This window comes from Haemorhous mexicanus, chromosome 16 (assembly GCF_027477595.1).
Source record: "Haemorhous mexicanus isolate bHaeMex1 chromosome 16, bHaeMex1.pri, whole genome shotgun sequence".
Taxonomy (NCBI): domain Eukaryota; kingdom Metazoa; phylum Chordata; class Aves; order Passeriformes; family Fringillidae; genus Haemorhous; species Haemorhous mexicanus.
The window spans coordinates 2,050,462-2,065,349 of record NC_082356.1 but is presented as its reverse complement, the minus strand read 5'-3'; positions in this window follow the sequence as shown (position 1 = coordinate 2,065,349).

Below are 14,888 nucleotides of genomic sequence, written 5' to 3'. Positions count from 1 at the left end.
GCCCCTCTAACCCTGGTTATTATGTCTTTCCTGGGCATACACGGTAGAGGTTCCTTCAAGGGGATCTGACAGATCATACCCGGTAGCTTGGACATGGGAGGTTGAGGCTACCTTCACTTTAGTGGAACTCCCTCCATTAGTGTTTCCCTCCTTGAGCTGATGTACCCGTGCTGCCAGGACAGAAGTGGGTTTCCCATCCCACCTTCCCACGTCTTCCCCATGGTCACACAGAAAGAACCACAGGTCAGCCCTTGGGGTGTAGCCTCTCTCTCTAGCTGGGGAACGCTGGGCTGTGACTTTGGGGCCTGTGACTCGCACTGGTGCCATGTGGGAACTGTTCGTCCTCTCTCCACCCTCATCTCTTCTTGTAGGCTCTTAATAATAGCAGAGACATGAGCCTGCATGGGGCCATTGGTCATACTCTCACAATTTCTAAGCTTGTTGGTGACAGAGCCCGCTGTCTCTTGGTTGGTATCGGCATTAATCGTTGCAGTGAAGGTGGTGTATTGAGATGGCCCCAGATCTGCCAGACTCCACAGCATTTGCCCTGTGCACCTGATTTTGTCAGGGTCATTGTCATGCTGTCCATCCCTCCCAAAGAGTACCTCCAATGCTGCCGCTTCTCTCAGCTGTTGGATCCCTTCCTCGAGGGTCTTCCAGCACATTCTATGGTGGTGCTCCTTCATTCTCTCCCTCTGGACAAACCTCTCTCTGACACTCATTATAAGCAGCTCCCAGAGGGAAAGGGACCCTGACACCCTTAAAAAAATCTCATTCATACCTGAGTCCTGTGTCAAGAGTCCCAAATTCCTTGCCACACAACCATCCAGTTGCACACCTGTGACCATAAGGTCCCAGACCCGGAGTAGTAACCAGGTTGTATAAGCCTCACATCCCCGTTGTACAATGTCTTTGTGCAGACTACAGAGACTTTTGTACGTCAGGGACTCAGTGATGATCTCAACCACTGGCTCCCCTGTGGGTTGTGAGGGCCCTCCATTCTTATCCTTACCTGGATGCTCTGATTTCATCTTAGACCTCCTTGTTTCTGCAGGAGCGACTGCTGCTGGCTGTGACTGCCTCTGCAGTTCAGCTGGAACCTGGATGGTTGGAACATCTGTGGGTTCCACTGCTGCACCATCAGACTCTCCCTCTTTGAGGCAGGGGGAGGGTTTCCACCAGCTGGGGAAATGTACTCCTTCAGCATCTGGCCCATCTCCTTCACCAGAACCCAATCTGGGTGGTTCATTTCTGAGGTGGGCTGTGGAGCAGGGTCAGGCTCTGGGGCAGCAGCATCCCTTGTCTCTGGGGTAGGTGTCAGGGTGGTTATCCAGGTTAATCTTCCCTTATCTCTGAATGCTAAATAGAACAGGCCTATCAGCAAAAATAACCACTGTATGATATCATTAGCATTTAGAGTGGATATGAACCCTTTGTAAACTGATGGGGCAGACCCAAAGAGCTGGGTGAAGGGTTGAGAGAAAGTTTCCCCCGGTGGCATTTCCTCACAGTAAGTACCATTACTAAAATACCCCAAAAACACAGTTAGTGTGTGATAGCTCTGAATCCATGCGCTCGCCTTCCAGAGGAAGTTAAAAATCCATGAATTTCTCACCCCATTAAGCCATAAAACAAACTGGATAACAGCCACAGCAGCCTTAGTTATGGTTAGCCTGTGTTCCCAGGGAGGGCCAGGCTGCTCCTGATGGGGCAGAAGGAAGAGTTCCAGGCCCTCCACGAGGGTGAGTGAGGGCAGCGGGCTGTCAGCAGGGGCTGGCTGGGTGAGCTGCAATGCCTAGGCAGGGAGCTGCAATCCCTGCCCTGGCTGCAGTGGGCTTCGCTCCTTCTGTGGACGAGGGTGGCGTGGGCAGAGCACACAGAGATTTCAGGGACATGGGTGAGGGGATTCATGGCCAGCACCTTGCAGCTGATCCCCTTGGCCCCTGCTCTCTTGTGGCCATGGCAAGAGCTGGGTGGGATGGCCCTGGAAGAAGGTCTCCTTGGATTCCTGCACATCCAGGTTCTGACTGTGGCTCTGTTCCTCTCTCTTCCAGTCCTTCAAGCCCTCAGTGAAAACGACAGCCCCTCCCATATAGGCACATTTTTTCAGGTGATGTTTGAGGGAAGAGCTGAAGAACTTTCATCTGCTGGCTCAGAAGAACCAGTGTCTCTTTAAGACCTCCAGACCTCCCTTTGAAGGTGACACCACCTGGAGACCAGAGAAGACCAGTTGGAGCTCCAGGCACAGCTGATGACTGGCACAGCTGAGCCTGTGGGAAGCTCCCATAGCTCCTGCCTTCTCCCTCCCTGTAGACAGCTCCCTCCCTCCAGCCCTCAGACCCTGCCTGTGGTAGTTGGTGTTTTACAGTAGTTTTAATATAAAAGTTAGATTTCCTATGTTAGTCAGCTATAATGGTTTCTCCCATGTACCCCATTTTGTTCCCCCTAATGGTTCAGTCCTAAGTTGTTTACCACAAAGTTTTCCCACCACTAGTCTGCCCATCAGTGTCAGTCTCCCTGCTCCCCCCTCATTCCTTTAGAAGCCCTTGTCAATCTCAGTTGTACTACCCCTTACTCTTGTCAGTCTCCATAGTCACTCCCCTTGTATTCTCGAATGTTCTGTGTCAGTTAGCTATGTCTCGATGGTTGATTGGTTTGTGAGGCTTCTTCCCTCCCCTGAATGATCCTTATTGGAGTTGCTAAGTGATCTGTTCCTCCCCTAAGATCCCCTCATTGGGGGAGAGTTGTAGCCACCCCTTGTACCATCCCCTCTTTAAAAATGCTAGTCAGACCCATTTTCTTTGTCACTTGCACTGGACCCCTTTCAGAAATAAACGTTCCTCAGAAACTCAGACGAGTGATCCTTCCTTGTTTCCTTCACCTCTGATTTCTCATGCCGTGCTCCTGCTGTCACCCACGCCGTAGCAATTACCGCCACCCTAGACGGTCTCAGCAGAGATCAGGGGGCGGCCACTCTCGTGTGTGCCCTCAGCCACCAAGGGTGTGCTGGCCAGCAAACCTCCATCCCGTGGCTGCAGAGCGCTTCCACACCTGCACATCCCCTTTCTTCCCTCCCAGCTCATTCCTTTGCTTCACCTTCCAATAATAAACTGTTTGGCTTCTTTGCTTTACCTGCATCTCTGTGGAACTGGAGGAATACAAATCTGGGGCCCTGGGACACACAAGCCCCTCCTGCCATTCTCTCCCACACCGTGTTTTGTGCACAGACACAGGAACAAAGGCAGATCAGGCTGGAAAGTTCCCTGTGCTGAAGATCCATTTCCACGACGCTGTGGAGGTACAGACCTTGCTGAGCACCCTGGAGCCCCTGGACTTTGGAAGAGCCAAGCTGAGGATGCTCTGAACCCAGCTGTGAGGGATTCCATGGCAAGCATCCACAGAGGGCAAAGGAGCTTGGAACGCTGGAAGGTTTCAAGAACAGCTTCCTGAAAGCACTGCACTGCTCCATCCCTGCACAGGATCAGGAAGAGGGCAGAACCAGAGACCATGTGGGCTCAACAGAGAGCTTTGGGTGTGCCTAAGAGCAAATGAAGCAGCAGCACGGTGCCCGAGACTCAGACACACACCTGTGCCAGTGCCCAGAGCGCTGCCTGGCAGTGCTGGGATCCCAGGTGTGGTTCTGGTCCCCACAATGAGGAATGGCAGCCCCAGGCTCAGACCCAGTCAGAAAGCCAACCAAGTGAGACCAGAGTGAGGGCACCTTTCCAGTTTCTCTTGGGCATGGCCGCAAAACAACCCCTGCTGCTTCTTCCTCCACCTGTGTTTGGGGCGTGCTGGTGGCAGAGCCAGCCAGGGTGTGCTCTGCATTCCAAAGCCTGTTGGGAGCAGGCATGAAAAGCGCTGCGTGCACAGCAGAGAGTTCTGGAAGGTTCTGGCAAGAGCGTCCTGTGGGGACAGGGCTCTGGGCTCTGGCTGGGAACAGCCTGGTTTTCCTGCCGTGAGCGCAGGCAGGAGTTGAGGCAGGTGAAGAGGCAGCAGGCACCTTGTGTTTGTAGAGGGCCTGGGGCTGCACCTCTGAACCTCTACCTGGAAACACACTTGGGGGAATAGGAGCTAGAGCTGGAGTACCTGTCCTGAAAGGACCTGAAGTCATTCAGCCTTTCCAGGTTTTCTTAAGAGTGTGTTGGTGTTCCCCAGAAAAGCTACACATTTGGGGAAATGCCTTTGGAGGAAAGGGGCTTGCTTCTCAAGGAAATTGCTTCCCAGGGAGCTCCCAGTGAGGTAGGTGCAAGTGTCCTACTTTGGCTCTCTGTGCTCCTTGCAGTCCTTGAGGCCCGTTGCACTTGGCAGAGGGGCAGGGCAAGGGAGAAGGCTGTTTAGGAGCAGGTTTGGCATCCACCTGGACCTGCAGAGACCAACCCAAACACCTGCAGCAGGGTGTGTTCTCCCTCTTTGGACAGAGGTGTGAGCAGGGGCATCTCTGTCCAGCCACGAGCCCCAGAGCTCTCTTTGAGAGCTGGGAATTAAAAGGCCTTTACAGACACACTTTTCACATCTTCCCTGTCTGCTGTGTTTCAACTCTTAGCAATATGCATTTGCCTCCTACTTGGTGGAAGCTGCTGTGGCCCAGGGCCAGCACAGAGCTGGGCTGGGTGGGCCAGGCAGTGTGGAGAGCCTTGGCTGATCTTGGTGTGTCCCTGGCCTCAGAAAAGGCTTGGAAAGTTTGCCTCTCCAGGCGTCCTGCTCATTGGCTCTCCCTGTGCCTCTTGGAGAGAACAAGGTAGGCATTTCTGGCAGCTGGGCATCAGCAGGCCTTCAAATGGGGGTGTGTTGTGGAGCCAGCCCAGCTGAGATAGCTGGAGAGGAGCCCAGTGCTCCTTGCTCCCCTCTGCTGACACGTGAGCGTTTGTCGGGTTTTGGGATGACACTGTCTGTGTCAGGGGTGCTACGTGGACATGAGACAGCCGGTCCTGTCCTGCTGGGTCCCAGCAGTGCCTCGCAGCAGCCCCGCATCCATGTCAGGATGCTAGCCAAGAGAGGTCCTGGGAGCTGAGACAGCTGATTTTAATCTTGTGCAGGTGCCTACAGGTCAAGGCCAAGGGTGTTCCCTCAGGATATAGCAGTCCTGAGGGCTTTCCCTAATTCAGAGAAATCAGCAGACAAAAGCATTGTCTGCCAAAAGCCCTTTTACTGACCTGGCAGGAGGGCAGGAGTCTGCACCCCACTAAAATATTTCTCTGCCACTTAGAAATTTCAGTGGAAATTTCAGTATGTAGGAATTGTATCAAACGTACCATCCATCTTTACACTGCTGTGGTGATTCGATAGGCAGGGGGTTAGAAATACATTGTGTCAGATTCCTAGACTTGAAGCTGTTGTCCAGGCACTGGCCAGGAGCAATCTCGATGCCCCAAAGCAGCACAAAGTCTTCCTCATGGCTTCCCTGCACAGGGCTGATTCCATACTTGCCCTTAGTTCTTCTGGCAGACTATGTCTAAAGCTTTTTGTCAAGTCACTCTCATGTCAAGTTAGGTTTTTCTTATGCTAACTGGTGCTAAGTACTTATGTCTGTCTGTGCTAAGTGTTTGTTGACTAATGTGAATTGCTTGTGCTTACTTATGTCAAACAAATCCTTGTTTCATTGCCAAAGGTGCCTGAGGCCGCCTGCTCCTTGTGGCACCAGTTGCTTTCCTGTGGGATGTTCTACCTCCCCAGAGAGTTAGGAGGGAGCTGGAGAAAAGAGCTTGTCAGGCTGCTCTGGATCCTTTCCCAGCAGCCCTGGTTGAGTGGAGAAGTCCGAGCTGGGCACAAAGGTGCAAATGGAACAGCCGTGCACAGGAAGGCTCGCTGGGAAGGGTGATCCAGGAACCCCAGGCCTGGCAGCCTGAGCTTGCCACCGGGGAAGGCCTTGGAGCAGATCCCCCTGAGTGCCATCCCACAGCTCCTGCAGGGAACCAGGGCATCTGCAGGAGGGTGGGAAAGCTCTGCGGAGGGACGGGGACAGCTGGGGGTCCTGGTGGGATGTTGAGGGCTTCTGGGTGGGAGTTTGGGAGGGTTGGTGTTGGTGGAGTGTTGGGGAAGGAGTTGTCTGGAAGGTGAGAGGTCTAGGCTGGAATTTGAGTCAGTTTGAAGGCAGCATCTGTGGTTTGGCATAGCTTTGCTTACAGAGGGCAGAAAGAATATCTGTGACTCTTCCTGTTCATGGTCCTGATTCTCCTGCAGGGAACAAGAAGGGAGAGCTGTACTTTACTGGCCACTTAGATATCTGTACCAGGGGGAGGATTAGCCCTTTTGCCATCTACTCATTTGTTTGGGCTACTTATGTAACACTGAATGGACTTTCATTTCTGGACAGCTTTTATTCCTTAAGAGAATTAAGATATTATCATGCCTTCATAGAAAACCATTTGCAAACCAAAGAATGACCTTTTTTTTTGCCTCTGTGTAGTGTTATGTTCTGTAAAGTGACTCTCAGTGGGTCACATTAGGGCAAATGAGTTGCTGCTTTGAGATGGGAAGCAAAATTCCAACTCTTCACCTTCTCAGGCCATCCCAATGAATTTGGGAAGTTTGCAACTTTTTGGAACTCCTTGAGTTGAGCAATGGGAAGTAAAGCTTTCCTGAAGTGAGGAGTCTGGAACGCCAGATTCTTCTGTGCCTTCACCACTAAGGTTTTTCTGTGCTAAAGGAAATTACTTCAATAGAAAATAATTTCAGCATGGAGTGAGAGCTTCTGACCTAGACCAAGTGTTGCCAGCATTTGCTCCAGGTGCTCCTGCCAACAGCCCCTGCAGGAAGGAGCACAGCCCCCAATGCACGTGGGCTTTGGCTCCCTCTGGCACAGAAGCCCCCCGGGGGCACAGGTCTCTGGGACAGGAGATGGGCACCAGCGCTGCCAGGGCTCGGGGGGTGGCAGGTCTGCTTGGGCAGGGACTCTGCCACACCTGCTGATGTCAGTGCTCCCCAGGCCCAGGGGTCAGAGCAGCATTCCTGCCCTGGCCCACACGTTCCCTGTCCATGTCACACCCACAGGTTTAGGATGGCCATCCGCCGGGACGTGTCCCAAGGAGGCCGTGCCAGCTTCTGTGGAAGGCCCCGTGCCCTTCCCAGAGCGGCTGCCTCGGCAGCCCTGGGGTCTCCTTCTGCTGCCCTGAGCCCAGAGAGCAGGGCAGCGTTTGCTGATGGTCTGAGCTGTTCCTAAAGACCCTGTCAGGCTGGCTTAGAAACCTGGGTCCAGGGATTCCTTCCAGCCTGGGCCACTTTGGGTGGGCTGGGGGCGGCCCCAGGGGAGGGGGCAGTGTGTGCAGGGGCCCTTTGTGACATGGGGTAGCATGGTCAGCATAGAACGGGTGTCCAAGGGCCCTTTGTGACATGTGGTGACATAGGAGCTGGTGGTGACAAGAGCAGGCCACAGTGCTCGGAGCAGGCAACGGGACAGGACAGCACAGAGCGGTGCCGTGAGGAGCCCCCGCACAGCGCCTTCGATCGTGTCTGACCCAGAGCCTTTCCGAGGCATTGTTCCTGCAGCTGACCTCGAGGCCAGACCGCAGGACTTGCTGACCCGTGGCCGTCCGAAGCTTCTATTCTGCACTGCCCTCAAGGGCAGAGTGTGGGACTTGGTGCAGCGGAGCTTTTCCAAGGCATTTCTCCTGCAAGTAGCTCCAGTCACTGACATGGAGCAGAGACGCCCGAAAGTGTCCAAGCTGGCCTGGGTGGAAGGGGAGGAAGAAGGCCTTGGAGCTGCCCCAGCAGAGGAGACTGAAGAGGTGGTGCCATTCCATCCACAGCAGGAGGGTGAGTGGCAGAGCTCGGCCACAGGACTGGTGCCTGCAGCCAGCTTGACCCCATGCCATGCCATGCCATGCCATGCCATGCCATGCCATGCCATGCCATGCCATGCCATGCCATGCCATGCCATGCCATGCCATGCCATGCCATGCCATGCCATGCCATGCCACCCCCTGGGGACATACCTATGGACAGGACGGAAGAGCAGCTGGGCAGACATCCTGCAGTAGCCGTGCTCCATCCCCCTGGAGCATCCCGGGGCTCTCCCTGCCTGGGAGGAGCAGGGCTGGGCTGTGTTCTCCAGCCCCTCCCGCATGCCCTCAGCTCTGCCTGTTCTTGCTCTTTGCCCGATCCAGCCCTGGAGCTCACACAAGAGCAGGAATCCAGCCGTGGCCGCTTCCACAGAACAGCGCAGGTACCTGCAGCCACCCCTACCTGGGCTGGGCCTGCTGTCCCTGCTCAGCCGAGCATGGTGTGTGCAGCACTCCGTGGAATACCCCTGGCTTCTTGACCTTCTCCTACAGTTCATCTGCAAATTCATCAAGAGCATTCGGCAGGAAGAGACCAGGGCTATGGGCACGGGCCTTAGAGCGCAGTCAGAGGTCCTCAAACATGAGACCAGTGCTGCCCTCCTGTGTATGCTTGTAGAGGAAGTTTTTTACAGTCCAAAGCAAGTAAGCAGCCTGTGGCCAGGGTTTGATCCTCCCAAGAATTGCTTGGCCTCTCAAGCCACGTCTGCTGGTCCCTGTGAGCATTTGAGGCCACATGGCAGTGTGGTGGGAAGGGCAGCACTTCTCTGGGGAAGCTGGGGACATTCCTCCCTCTGGCAACTTTCCAAGTCTCCCTGTGCCTTCTCCAGGTGCCCGCCCTGGTCAGGTACATCCACCAGCGGATCATGGCCAATGATTCTGTGGAGCACAGGCTGGACAAGCCCCTGCTGGATCTCACCGAAGCACAGCCAAATGATGCAGTAATGACACTCCTGCGTGTGTCCCCATCCTGTGACAGGTATGGGACCCACCTGCCCAGAGGGCTCAGGGCTCCCCAGCCCATCAGCCTGTACAGCCTGTTGCAGGTGTCTGACCAACAGAGAGTTCCAGGGCCCTCTGGCTGCTCCCTTTGCCAGCCCTGGCGTGTCAGCCCCTGAGCCTGAGTGCTGCTGGCAAGGGCCAGTGGGCAGAGGCAGAGCCAGCGGTCCACCTGGGCCCCTAGAGACGCCCAGGCCCTGATGCTTTGTCTGAGACCCCCCTGAGACAGAGCTCTAACCCCATAGAGCTTCCATGGCCATGTGGAAGACCATCATGGGCTCGCCCAGGACTGCGGAGCTGGCACAGCTGGTACTCCTGGATGTGCTGGGGAGCTGGCCAGAGCACAGCACGTGCACCTCGGATGGGGACAAAACGGGTGTCTTTGCCCTGGCTGTGAGTTTCCGCAACTGGCCTTTGCTGGCCTCAAGGCTGCCTCTCCAGCAGCTCTCCATCTTCCTTCCCCCACTGTATCTCCCTGCCTCTGGCATTCGCCTGAAACCTGGCCCAGCTTCAGGCCCACCAAGCCCGGTGCTCCCCCTGCGTCTCTCCGGGCCTCTCCCTGCCACACTTGGGCCCTGCCACACAGACACCTCGGCACTGAGCACTGTCTTGGGGGACTTTGTCCTTTCAGGCAACCGTGGTGATGTGGAAGATCCTCCAGGAGCCCTGTGTCCCACATATGGTGACGGTGTATTTCCCCCGCCTCTTTGTGCATCTGCTCTTCCAAGTGTTCTTCAGCACTCTGGATGTGCCAGAGGAGGTCAATACCTTCTGGATGGGATGCCAGGAAGAGCATGGCCTTGCCACCAGCCCCAACAGGTGCTCATCCCACTCCTCTTGTCCCTGCCACGTGGCCAGTGAAGGAGACAGTGCTGCCAGTGTGACCTGGGCTTTGCTCTGCACACAGGTTTGCAGTGCAGACTCTGAAGTCCCTGCTCTGCCGAATGCAGCAGGAGGATGTGGTGGTGGCAATGGAACGCAGGTGTGGCTGGGACACGCTGCTCTCTGTTGACACCAGCCACTATGCCGTGGGTCTGCTGGCCAGGTGAGACCCCTTCTCCCCACTGCCTCTGACATTTGTGCTCTGTTCCCGGGTGCCCTACACAGTCCCCTCTGGTTGTAGCCCAGAGGGCCTTGTCACTGAGGGACGGCCGAGCAGACTGGAAAAGGCTGGGAGAGGAGGGTGGACAAAAGGAGCCACCTCCGAAATATCCCAGGTGCACTTGCAGGATGCTGGGGAAAGACCAGACCTTGTGAGTCAGTCCTGGGAAACATTTGTCCCCCTGGCTCACAGTCTTGGTTCCTTTTTCTCCTGCCAGGGAGATGTGCTGTGTCTCCCTACCCTCCTGTTCCCGGATTTTTCGTTACCTGCTCCGGCTGCTCAGCACACAGGAGCCACGCTGGGATCTGCCTGCCCTGGCGTTCCTTGTGGAGGTGAGCCTGATGGCCAGCACTGCCTCGCTCAGCTGCCTCCCAGCTCTCTGCCCTCTCGGAGCCACAGCTGCCTGGGATGGTGCCCGTGCCCTGTGCTGCTGCCTGGGCCCAGCCCTGTGCGGTTCTGGGCTCCTGCCGGCCAGGTCCCCTGTCACTGCCCTGTGCCTTTCAGGTCCTCGAGTTCCTGGGCTTGAGGGAATGCGATGCTGACAGAGTCCTGCAAATCTTCTCACGGTACCTGAAGAGCGAGTGCAGGGAGAGGCGTCTCCTGGCATTCAAGGCCCTCCTCAGGCTCACTGACAATCCCTTGATGGTGAGAAGGGGGCAGCAGCTGAAGCTGCACTGGGGAATGCAGTCGCTTGGGCTTGGCTGGGCTTTGGGCGCTGGGGCAGTTGCTCCCAGCTCTCCTGCCTCCCTTTCAGCTGCCCGAGTGCTTTGGGACAGGCATTTGGCCTCTAGGCCCTGCACCAGCAGGGTGGAATTTCATAAACTTGTGATCCACACAGACCAGAAAAATGTGGAGCCTGACTCAAGGACTTGTGAGGCTCCTGTGGGATGAAGATGGAGAGATAGTTAAGATAAAGGTCATGGTACTCAGCTTTATAATCTTGGACAAGGACACGCCAATACCCAGCCTGATCGCACTGCAGCTGGCTGAGGCGCTCCCGCCTCTCTTTGACCATGTAAGGCTCTGTGCGCCCAGCCACAGCCACTGGGTGCTGCCTGGACACTTGGTGCCCTGTGGATTTGCAGGCTTGCACCCAGCTGAGCCCCTTGCAGCCCATGCTGAGGTCTTCTTTTCTTCTCTTCATTCAGAATAATAGCCAGGTGCAGCAGCTCTCCATATTGCTCTTCCAAACATTGCTGACTCTTCCACTGGAAAAGAAAATAAAGGCCCTGAAGACACAAGTGAGCCACAGCCTGCTCCCACTTTTCTTCCACTGCCATGATGGGAATCGGCGTGTGGCACAGGTGAGGACTCGTGGGCTGCTGCTGTCCCGCTGGCAGGGGGCTCGGCTGCCTCCTGCCCTGGCGCCTGCTGGGCTGCAGCCTCCTCCAGGCCTTGGCACAGGGACGTGAGTCCTGCGCCCTGGGCTGTGGGGCCATTTCTGTGTCTCTGCTACTCTCCAGGCTTCTCAGGAAACGCTACATTGTTTGCTCAAGTTCCTGAAGAGGAAAGATCTAGAAAAACTGGTGACGAAGGAGAAACTCTGGATTTTCGCCAACTGCCTAGTAAGGACAGCCTGCAAGCCCCAGCCTCTGCCTGGAGAAGGCCCCCGAGGGCGGTGCTCAGAGTGCGGGGCTGGCAGCTGTGCCCCTGCCCGCTGCTGCACCCAGAGGCTGTGCGGGCTCTTCTCCAGGCTCCTGTGGGCCTGAGCCAGGCTCCGATGCAGCCCTGGCCCAGCGGAGCTGTGGGGCGGGCCGGCACCGCGGCTCCCCGGGCAGCAGCCGGCCCTCTGCACCTTCCAGAGCCCGGCACCAGCAGCTGCTGGCCGCGCCTCCGGGCTGTGCAGGCAGGGGAGGCTGGGGCTGGGCACAGGCAGCGCCCGGCCAAGGGGCTGAGCCCACGCTAACCCTTCCCTCCTGCTGCTCTCTCCAGCTGGCAGACGACGAGGGCAGAGCGGCCGAGCACCTGCGCCGGGCCCTGCCCTACCTGCAGAGCCCACAGGAGTCCCTGCGAGTGGCGGCCATCAGGTTCATTGGTGAGCCACGAGCCCGGGCTCCCTCCCCAGCCCGCCACAGCTCGGCCCCAGCCCCGCCTGCTGCCACGGCAGCGCCACCCGGGCCCGGCGCCATCGAGCCCCGCCTGGCCACGGCGCTGCTGCCGCCCTCTCGCAGCCGTGCCCTGGGGCGGCAGCGTGCAGCAGGGGCCGGGCTGAGCCCTGCCAGGCCAGCAGGGTGTGTAGCCACAGTGCCGGCAGCAATGCTGGCAGGGAGCTGTGCCGCTGGGGCTGTGACAGGCTCTGTGTTCCCAGGGATGGCCGGGCGGATCTTGACGGGGAAGTATCAAAAGCTGAAGCTTATCTACAGTGGTGAGTGAGGGCAGCAGGCTGGCAGCGGGGGCTGGCAAGGGGAAAGCTGCAAGCCCTGTCCCGTCTGTGGAGGGCTCTGCTCCTTGTGCGGACGAGGGCTGGCCTGGGTGGAGCACACTGAGATTTAAGGGCCATGTGGGGGATTCATGGCTGCTCTTTGGGCTGATCCCCTTGGACCCTGCTCCATCCTGGCCATGGCTAGTGCGGGCCGGGATGGCCCTGGCAGGGCGCTCTCCTCAGCTCCCTGCAGATGTGTCATCTGACCATGGCTCTGTTCCTCTCTGTTACAGCCCTGGAAGTAATGGCAAATGACATCAGCCCCTCTGTCAGCAGCCTGTCAATTCAAACTTGGCATATCCTCAGGGCTTTAGACAGACCTCGATATTCCACCTTCAGGAATCTGCATGGTGAGCTCCGTGGGCCATGGAGGACAAGGCTTCGTCTGCTGGGGCTCAGCTGCCTGCGCTGCTGGAGCTCTGCACAGAGATGAGCCCAGAGGCTCTGTCTGCTGGGGCCACCTGAGCCAGCAGAGATTTTCAGTTTGTTCAAGACTGTTCTTTTCTTCTTTTTGTTTTTCTTTAGTATATAAATATAGGATGTGTTATAATAGACAGACACCCAGGATCTTTCTTTTGCTGCCAGGACCTGCAGGGCATTGAAGAAGAGGGGAAAAGGGTGCTTGTGCTCAGTGAGCTGCCCAGGTGTGCAGTGCTGCAGGAAAAATGGCCAGAAGCCTTTTGGCCTTTGGTGGTTCTGCTGAAGCCTTTGTGCTGCCAGCAGAACAGTTGGGCAGGGGTTGGAGCTGTGGGGATCCCTGCGAGAGCGGTGCCTGGAGATGGCCACAAGCCCTGTCCCAGGCAGGCACCGCTATCTGTGTCCTCCTGCCCGTGTGCTGCTCGCTGGATTGCTGAGGGCTCCGAGGTGCCTCTGGATGGGGCTCCTCTGGAGCTGCTGTGGGGCTGTGGCGCTGCTGCCGGGCAGTTTGGCCGGGCTGGGGGAGACCCTGAGGGGCTGGGGCACTGGGAAGCCGTGAGCAATTGTGTGCCAGAGGCTACAAGCAGCCCCCTGGCAGCCGCCTTGTTCCTGGCACCCGGCTGCTCTGGCGCTTCCTCAGTGGGCGGTTGGAGGGACCTCCTGGAATCAGGCATGGAACCCTGGTCCCGGCCTTTCAGGGCTGTGGGGCCAGGAGTTGTGGGGCTGGGCGTGTGCCCTCCCTGTGCTCGAGACTGGAGCCCCAGGCCCCTCAGCCTTAGGCATTGAGCTCCACTGCCTGCTTGCTGAGTCTTGTTCCTGTTGCTGTGGGGGAGGCTGAGCTCTGAGCTTTAGGCGCCGTTGAGCCAGAAGAACAGCAGCTTTGAGCCCAGAGGGGCCACAGAAAGGCCTGGACAGGGCATTCCTGGCATTCCCAGGGCAGGGACACATGGTAGTGTGGCACCTTCAGGGTGCCACGCTGGCTTTGCACTGGGCCACCTCCCTGTGTGTGCAGGGCTGGCTCTTTGCTTTGCTGTGCTTGGCCTTTTGCCAACGTGCTCCTTTGGCTGCCTGCAGAGAGGGGCAGCCCTATAAGAAGGGGGAAAGGCCCTGTCTCCAACATCTCAAAGGGGGAAATGGAGCTCTCCCGGCCCTCAGCCCACGCTGTAAGCAGAGCAGAGCCTTTCCCCCAGCTCTGATGGCTTTCTGCCTGCTGCTGGGCCCTGGCCACCATGACCCACTGCACTTGCTCTGAGTCACCTACAGGATGGCTGCTGCCTCTTGATTTGCTGGCGGGACGTGAGGGTCACTGAGGGAAAGGTGGGTGTCCCAGTGCTGAGGGCACACATGGGTCACTGAGCAGACTTGAAGCTTCCCCAGCAGGTTGCAGGTGCCTTATGTGTCACTGAAGGGAAGGCAGATGCCCCATGTGTGGCCGAGGTGTCATGAAGGTCTCTGAATGGCATGCAGATGCCCAGCATGCCACTGAGGGCACATGAGAGTCCCTGAGGGGAGGCGGGTGTCTGTCGTGTCCCTCAGCGTACAACGTCGGTGTTCCTGAGGAAACCCAAGCGTCCCTTGAAGGGGACACAGGCACGCCACGTGTCGCCGAGCGCACGTGCCGCTCGCTGAAGAGCCACCAGGGATGCTGAGGGGACGTGGGCTCGCCCTGAGGGACACGGCAGGGCCGGGCCGGTCCCCGCTGCGCCGCCGCCGCCCGCTCCCCGCCGCAGGGAGCGTTTCCCGCCCAGGCGCAGGCGGCCCCGCCCCGCCGGTCCCCTCAGCCGCGGGCGGGAGCTCCAACCCGCTGTGGCCGCCCCTCGGGGCCAGGCGCCGGGCGGCCTTCCAGAAGCCATAGGGGAGCTGCCCTGGGGCTGCCCTGCGCTCATACCCACCGAGGAGGATAGGGCAGTGTTGTCTCAGGACTAGGGAGTGTTTCACTTTGAGAGGGGTAAAGCTGCAGTAGTTTAGAGCAAGAGAACTTCACAGCACAGGAATGCTACTGGAATTGCCTGGTGTCACCTGTAGGGCACGCAATGAACATTTGGGCTTTCAAGTTGAGATAATCACTGGACTGTGAGAATAATGAAATTGGAGGTCATCTGTCGAGTACATGTAGTGGGTGGACATTTCAGCAGGAAGATTTGAGGTCATCTCTAGGGGACAAAATTAC